Source organism: Octopus bimaculoides, chromosome 21, assembly GCF_001194135.2.
Source record: "Octopus bimaculoides isolate UCB-OBI-ISO-001 chromosome 21, ASM119413v2, whole genome shotgun sequence".
NCBI classification, from domain to species: Eukaryota; Metazoa; Mollusca; class Cephalopoda; order Octopoda; family Octopodidae; genus Octopus; species Octopus bimaculoides.
This window is the reverse complement of record NC_069001.1, coordinates 8,243,830-8,251,929: the sequence shown is the minus strand read 5'-3', so window position 1 is coordinate 8,251,929 and position 8,100 is coordinate 8,243,830. Positions and strand designations below refer to the sequence as shown.

Sequence of the window (8,100 nt, the reverse complement as noted above, 5' to 3'; positions counted from 1 at the left end):
ATATATATGGCAGTGTTTGTCCCCCACTACCACATAACTGGTGTTGGTGTGTTTACATTCACATAACTTAGTTCGGTAAAAGTAGCCAATAAAAAAAGTGCGAGGCTTAAAAAGAAAGAACTGGTGTCAATTTGTTCGATTCAAATTCTTGAAGGCGGTGACCCAGTGTGGTCGCAGTCTGATGACTGAAAAAAGAACCACTAAATTCCTTAGTAAAACTAAGAGAGGTAACTCTATCTGAGTAATACTATGGCTCTGAAACCTCTCATGGTCACTTTACCTGCTAGAAATGGCAACCCAAATGCTTTTAAATCAGATCACAATATTGAATGTTCAAGAACCAAATGAAGGGCAGATTTGAATCCTGGGATAATCCTGATTCCAAAAAGGTATAATATGTCTATGTAAAGCAAATGTAGACTGAGATACAGGGGTCCCAGACAGACAGAATTTCCTTTTTATTATATAGATGAGTGGAAAGAAACCAGTAAGTGACAGTAAAGGTAGTAATGTAAAAAGAAGTAGTAAAGGGATTATGCTGGACATGAAACTTTTGTAAACTTGATATTTTACTATGGTTTAATGTGGGAGCAGCCAATCATATTACAAAAAAACATTATTTATATCATCTACAGTGGAAAAAATATGTGACAATAAAGATAAAATTGTTAAATGCCCAGACATCATTTTTGCATAGATCTGAAGTGATGCTTAAAATAAAACAGCTCTTAAATGTATGGATCAATAATCAGACTAGACAAAAGTGCTAATAAATGTGATTGTCATTCAAGCTAAAGTTAAATGTTTCTTTGTCAATTTACAAAGAGCGGAAGGTGAGACTTCTGATACAAACTTTCTTTATTTCTGATAAAGTCTAGTTTAAGAAAGCTTAATTTGCACAATATTAAAATGACTGGCGAAGTAGCCACTAATTATCCTAAGGAACATAGAAAAATTTATTGCAAAAGAAACATTGGCTGACCACAATTTTCAGAGAAACTAGGACTAATCAAAATTGAAACCAGGATCATTAGAGTTGAAACTGGAACCAATGCGAATATCATACAAGGTCTAAAGCAGTGGTTCTCAACCAGGGTCCATATGGCCTGTCAGGGCCCATATAACATTTTGTTATTAAAATTTATGTGCAATAAATTGCTTATACTTCTACAATGCACAAAATATTTTAACAATTTTTTTATACACTTAATAATATTTAATTATAAAAATGTAATGGGATTTTTAGACATCAAATGACTAGGAGGGACCATCTGAGTAACATAGGAATCAAAGGGGTCCCTAAGTAAAAAATGGTTGAGAAACACAGGCCTAAGGAGTTGTAACATATAGGCTGGGTATTAAAGGAGAGCAAGTCTCCTCTCCCCACCAGCCAGAGGGTCTGGGGATGTTTTACTGCAAATATGTTAACATGTACAGAGATCATGGACAATTTCCAAAAGTCTTTGGTATGGAAGTGCTACAAGGGTGCATTGCCTGTTCATGACAATCTCTTCAGGCATAGAAGAGCCGACAGCTGAACCTGCCCAAGATGTTTGCAAGGGGATGAAACCGTCCTGCATGCAATAATTCAGTTTCCATGCATTAGAGAGGTGTGGGATTGTGTGGAGCTGCTGTTGTCACGTGTAAGACAAATTCAGCTGTCTGCTGATTGTATAGTGAAGACTGACGCACCACCTTCCCTTAGCAGAGAAGGAATGTGGCAAAAGAGTCTGTGTGGTGGACCCATCTGAAAAGTTTAAAGACAGGCACTTTTTCTATCTGGCCAAGCCCTCGTCAATTTCTTCAGATATCATTCGAAGAGGAAGGTGAGGGTAGAGAAGGAGGTGCTGCCTTCTAGTGTGTTTATCAAAAGGTGGTAGACAGTGGCAAGATTGGTGAGACTGAATAGATTGACTCTGAGTATTCTTTTCTAAGCAGAAGGAAAGAAACTGGAAGAGGGCACTTTCCCATGTCTTGGGGATGGTAGAGTAATCCAGGATTTTTGTGTGGGGTTTACCCCAGATTACCTTAAGTGGACTGCCCATGCTATTGGGGATTCTCATTATTTATTTATTTATTTATTATTTATTTCTCTAATTCCATCATATATCCTCTGTTATATCCTTTAATAATGTAGTATCTCCCTTTGAGCGATGTAAACCTCACTTGTTTTTGTTTTTTTATTTTTGTTTTTGTTTTGTTTTGTGTGTTTTAACTCATCCTCTGATATTGTCATCCATGTCTTGGGCTCTTGTGGCCAATAAAAGAAATCCTCCACATCATCATCATTATCATTAAGGTGGCGAGCTGGCAGAATCATTAGCACACCAGCTGAAATGCTTAGCAGTATTTTGTCTGTCTACATGTTCTCAGTTCAAAAATCCACTGAGGTCAACTTTGCCTTTCATCCTTTCAGGGTCAATAAATTAAGTACCAGTGAAACACTGGAGTCAATGTAATCAACTATCCTCCTCCATCAAATTTCAGGCCTTGTAGAAGGGATTATTATTATTATTATTATTAAGAGAATGTTCTTCTGAGAAGACAAGCTTGCATTTCTTGATAGTTTTCATTAGGGCATCCTCGAGAATTCAGTATGTTAAGCAACATGTCCAGTATATATAGTCAAGAAGTGAGGTAAGATAGAAGAGATTGAAGATAAGGAAGAATGAATGAATAAGTAAGGTGTAATGGAGACGTGGGTCAAAGATGGGACAATGCAACTAACAAATAGGTTGGCATAGTTGGGACCCATTCTTGTGCCCATGGCCACCCCAGTGGATGTTGTTAGATCTTACTCATAAAGGAGAATTTATAAAAGCAAGAAGGGATTCAGATAAAGGGAAGAAAATAGAGGTATTGGTATAGAGGATGGACTGAGGTTAAGGAAGTGCTGGAGAATCTGGAGGTTTTCTCTGTGATGGATGGCAGTATATGAGATGATGACCATAGTGACAAAAGGTAAGAGAGGTTGGGAGAAGGGGAATTGAAGAGATGAAGTGTATAGTCTTAGTATTGTGGATGTTGGAGGCTAGAGTAACGACTAGGAGTGTAAGAGAAACACTCCCCACCACACACATATAATTGTCTGGCCCTGTCAAAGTTGTATATGATCCCTACTCTTCAACTTTCTTGATGAAGTGGAGTAGCATAGAAACTAAATTCAGTTACAGGAGAGAAATATAAGGCTATGAAGTAGTACTATCATATTTTGTTTAAATGTGGAGTATCAAAATTTCCTTACTATTTTATTCTTGGTTTGAGATAGCTGTTGCCGACTTGAATTATCATTTATAATTCCCCATAATTATTCATTGAGCCCTTTTGTAAATCTGTTGAATTCATGTGTATTATATCATACACGTATATATAATCCTGTTTATATATGCATGTATCTTCCCAGATTTATATCACAACCTATCGATCAATTTATGTTATCTACATATCTCTGTCTACTCATCTATCAATTTCCAAATAGCTACTTATGTGTATTTGTTTATTATCGATCTGTCAATCTATATATCTATCAATAAATGTTTCTAATTATATTTGCGTTCTTTGAATGATATGATGGAAAGGGCTAGAAAACAACAAAAAAAAATTAAAATTCCTTGTAGTAATAATTTTAATATCTCAACTTTCTGAGTTCAAACGTCGGCGATGTGTCTCATATTCTCATAGGTTGATAAAATAAGTACTGATTACGTTACTTAAATCGCTTCAAGTCAGTGTATATTTTCCACTGCCGTTTTGTGGATTTATACTTCAATTTTTATAAATCACGTGCATATTTAGGTAAAACGTACTAACCACCTACATGTATGTGTTTATTTTCATCACTGAAATTAATGCGTGTGCTTGCTTGTTAGTATATGAGTGTGAATGTATGTCTGTGCCCATAACTGAGTCTCTGTGTGTGCATGCGTGCACATGTATGCATGTGCGTGTTTTTTAGACATACATTCATTTGTACACATATGCATGCGTGCACACACAAAGTAAGCTATGGGCACAGATATACTTTCACGCTCATATACTAATAAGCAAGCATATGCATTATATATGTGTGTGTGTGTGTGTGTGCGCGCACACGCACGCTGCTATGTATGTGCGTCTACTACTGACTCATCTTCATATGAGAGGCAAACAAACCAGTTGCTACTACCCCCGTTACAAGTGCTCCTCCTCCTCCTCCTCCTTTCTTTTCCATTCCAGGCTGCTGTCACTAATTTCATGCCGGAAGTGTGTAAAACGCAACAACACAGTTCGGCAGCACAAGTTGTTTTGTCACGGAACGAAGGAAGAGAGTATCAACAACAGATACTTAACATCGCCATCGCTTCCACCACTGACTCCATCACCATCTCATAACAACAAAGTACTTTACGGAACGTCGCTTACCCTGCAAGAATTGGTGTAACATAGCGTTAATTAGTTTAGTTGATTGGCTATCTTCTTCATTGATACCCACCCATGGGCTTGGTCGGTTATTTCAATAAATAACATTTTTATTTAGGTCTTAATCCACTCCCTTATATACACTCTTTGTTTTTACATGTTTTCAGTCCCGTCTATTGTTTACCAAAGTACACTAATACTCAGTCTCCTGGCAACTATATACACATCAAAACTAACGGATTTTTGGATTTCTAGTTAAAGGCGTCCTGCCTTCGTTCTTTTTCATTTCTTGTTCAAACCTTTTCTTCGCTGTGATCTTAGTGCGACCATCAGCCAGTACTTTCCTTGGTTGAAGCTTCAGTATATATAATCGGAACCATCATCTTGCTACACTAATAACGAGATCACCTGGCAATCCCAATTAAAAGACCACCGTTCGCATAATTATAAGGTAAGGTAGAAATTCATTATTTTAAAAACATCCGTAACCCAAATTTTGGGCAACTTCTTCACTCATGAAATTCATGGTGCGCAAATGGTTAGAATTATACACATCAGTAATTTCCTTTCCTCGGATTCCACTCTTCTACTACATACATAAACATATAAAGGTATATTGACTATCAGACCTTGATAATTTCATTTATGTTCATTCATCTATGATAAATCGTGAACTGTTTCTTTTGTCTCCCACAAAGTTATAGCTTTTCTTTGGTAAAATCAATTTAAAACACGAAAATTATTAAATGCATTACATTTAATATACATCGATTTTAGCATGTTTTAAACTAGTTTTATTTGCTCTTTTCTGTATTTATTTATCTCTTATTTTCATTTTAATATTCAGTTTGTTTAGAAATCTTTTTTTTTTCAAACAATTTTGTTATTTTAAACTCTTGGACTATAATAGGTTGCCTTGGTTTATAACGATTTAACCAAAATTGAATTCTATAAATTTCAATGGCTATATCTATATCGAAGGTCAGTTTCTTGTGAATAAACTGAAGGTTAAACCCAATTTAGTCGATCATATAGACCATAGTCCTTTCAACCTGGTACTTATTTTACCAACTTATTTGGGTTTCTTTGGGGGTGTGACTTAGTGCTCAAATCATTGGGATCAGTTTCTGTTTCATGTAGGTAAACTGAGAGGTAAATTTTGGTGGTTTCGTGTTGTAAGGGTTAAAGCTAGGTGCTAAGGATAATGATTAACTAACCAAGAATTTCGTAGGCTTAATTAATAATCAGCTCTTCCATTGACTGTGAACCAGTTTCTTATATACTAAACGAAAACAATCATTTCTTAGGTTATTTCTATGTTTTATTTCAATCTCTCTTCAGCTCTTGTGTTAGAAACTATTCTGTTATATTTCTTTAACTTTTCAATGTCTAAATTTGTTAGCTCGAGCGCTAGGAATAGTCATATCTCTATCAATTCCTGCCTTGCAATTTAAGGCACAAAAAAAAAGTCTAAGGCCACATTGGATAATGTAGTCCTATAAACACTGCTAAATTGGCACAAAGGAAAAAGAAAAGAAACGGGATGGTCGTGGTTAGCATGTCTTTGATCGAGCCTTTCGATCAGTGTTGATCTGTGCTAAACGACGACAGCCACCTGTATTAATTAGGTGCTTGTGCTCACAGGAAGCTGTTTGCTTCATCGATATTGATGGCTTATTTGGTAGCTGTGTTTGTTGTTCTATTGTCGCATAAACACTGCAGTAACCTTGCTACTTTCGCCTTAATTGTTCTTTAGAGGTGTTTAAGCCAGCAGAGGAAGACCTCTACATGTTCGATCGAACTACTTGAAAGAAGGAGCAAAATTTCCCTTAAATCAAGAAAAAATGAACGAACAACGACAACTATTGGGAAATAGCAACCAAAATCTCTCAAATCCATGTAAAAGAAGAAAAAAAGGGGGCGCATTAGATATAACTGTTTGAAAACGGCGGGAATGTCTGAATGATAGGGTTACTAGATGGGGCTTAACATCAATAGCAGGGGGCTTGTTATTCGCGGTGGCTTTTTCGTGAACGCAAAACTTTCCCATATTCAACATAGTCGTTATTAATGTGATTTGTTGCTACATGAGGGATGAAAGTCAATACTGATCTCGGAATTCTGAGTTCAGATTTCGCCTAGATCTGCTTTGCTTTTCATCCCTCCAAGGGTGCCCACTATTGAGTCCTTGGAGAGATGAAGTAAAGTATCAGTCCAAGTACTGCGGTCGATGTAATTGACTTAACGCTCTCTCCTCAAAATAGCTCTCCTTGTACCAATATTTGAAACCATTTTTGGCTTTTCATCCTTTTGGGGTCGATAAAATAAGTACCAGTCGAACTCTAAGGTCCATGTAATCGATTTACTCCCTCCCCTGAAATTACTGGCCTTGTGCCAAAATTTGAAATCATTATTATTATTACAGTAATTAAAATGATTACATACATACATGCCATATTTCATTCAAATACCTCATGTATCTGCTTTTACTCTCAAGTACCCTTCCATATATGCCATAACCCCCACCTACCTACTCACTACAGCCTTCCTTATGTATTACTTCATCTCCCCCTCCTCACCTCTCCCATACCTTGTTCATCAGCCCGTTACAGTCTGATCAATCCCTCCTGTGCCACATCTACCTTTCATCTTACGCCCCCTCCATGCTGATATTTCCTATCAACTGTACCTCCTCTACCCACATTTTCTAACCATCTGTTACTCCCTTCCCCTGACCCACTATCTGTATCGTCTCTTATGCTCACCTTCCTCTACCGTGAGAATTTCCTTTGTAACTCTATCACTACCATCCTTATCTCCTTTCCAGTTACTCCCACCCACTCCTATATAATGTGGGTAAGCCAGGTATTCCCTGTACCGCAAAACACCTATGCTTGTCCCTCTATCAGTCTTTAGTCTTTCAACACTTGGTATAAAGCTATCTTCCTGCCTGCCACTTTGTAACAGGAGCTTTTTCCTTTCTCCCTCTTCTCTTTCTGTCTTGCCAGTTACTTGGCAATCTCACTGGTGCTGGTGACATGAAAAAGTATCTAGTACAGACTGTAATATGGTTGGCATGAGGAAGGGTATCCAGTTGCAGAAACCATGCCAAAGCTGACACAGGAGCTCAGCGCAGCCCTGTGGCTCACTAGATCCTGTCAACCCATCTAACCCATACCAGCATGGATCAGCATGTTTTCCATGGAAGACTGGAAATGAACAACAACACTTGTGTGATGGTGATGCTCATTTACAACCATCATGTGATGTTAAGACAAGTGTATGCACACACACACACACACACGATATAATTTATTGTTTAACCTTCTCCGTCCATACTGACATGAGTCAGACAATTTGGCAAGTCTGGAGACTGCACCAAGCTTTATTGTCTGCTTTGGCATGGTTTCTTTGGCTGGATGCCCTTCCTGACGCCAATCACTTGACAGAATGTACTGAATGCTTTTTATAAAACACCAACATCACCTAGGTCACCAAGTAATGTGCAAGACAGGAGCCCCTCAGTTTGTTCTGGGGAAGGTGGTTTTGTGCCAGTTGATGAGAAGTTAAAGTACGAACAGAGGGAGAGAAACAGTTGAGATACATGGCTACTTAAGTTGGAGTGAGATAAGACTATGAAGATGTGACAGGGTGTATGCCCAAGTTACGAGGAAGTGTATATAGTGAAGTAGATCAGGGTTT

At 37.6% G+C, this 8,100-nt stretch overlaps 1 protein-coding gene across 1 annotated transcript in view; it reads left to right on the top strand.

The window, feature by feature from the left end:
• The first annotated feature begins 4,210 nt into the window (after positions 1-4,210).
• The window catches only part of LOC106879303 (rab9 effector protein with kelch motifs), a 17,756-nt gene continuing 13,866 nt past the window's right edge, over positions 4,211-8,100 (top strand). The window contains exon 1 of the mRNA XM_014928807.2: positions 4,211-4,849. The gene's annotated coding sequence lies outside the window, so the exon portion shown is untranslated. The remainder of the gene's footprint in view (positions 4,850-8,100) is intronic.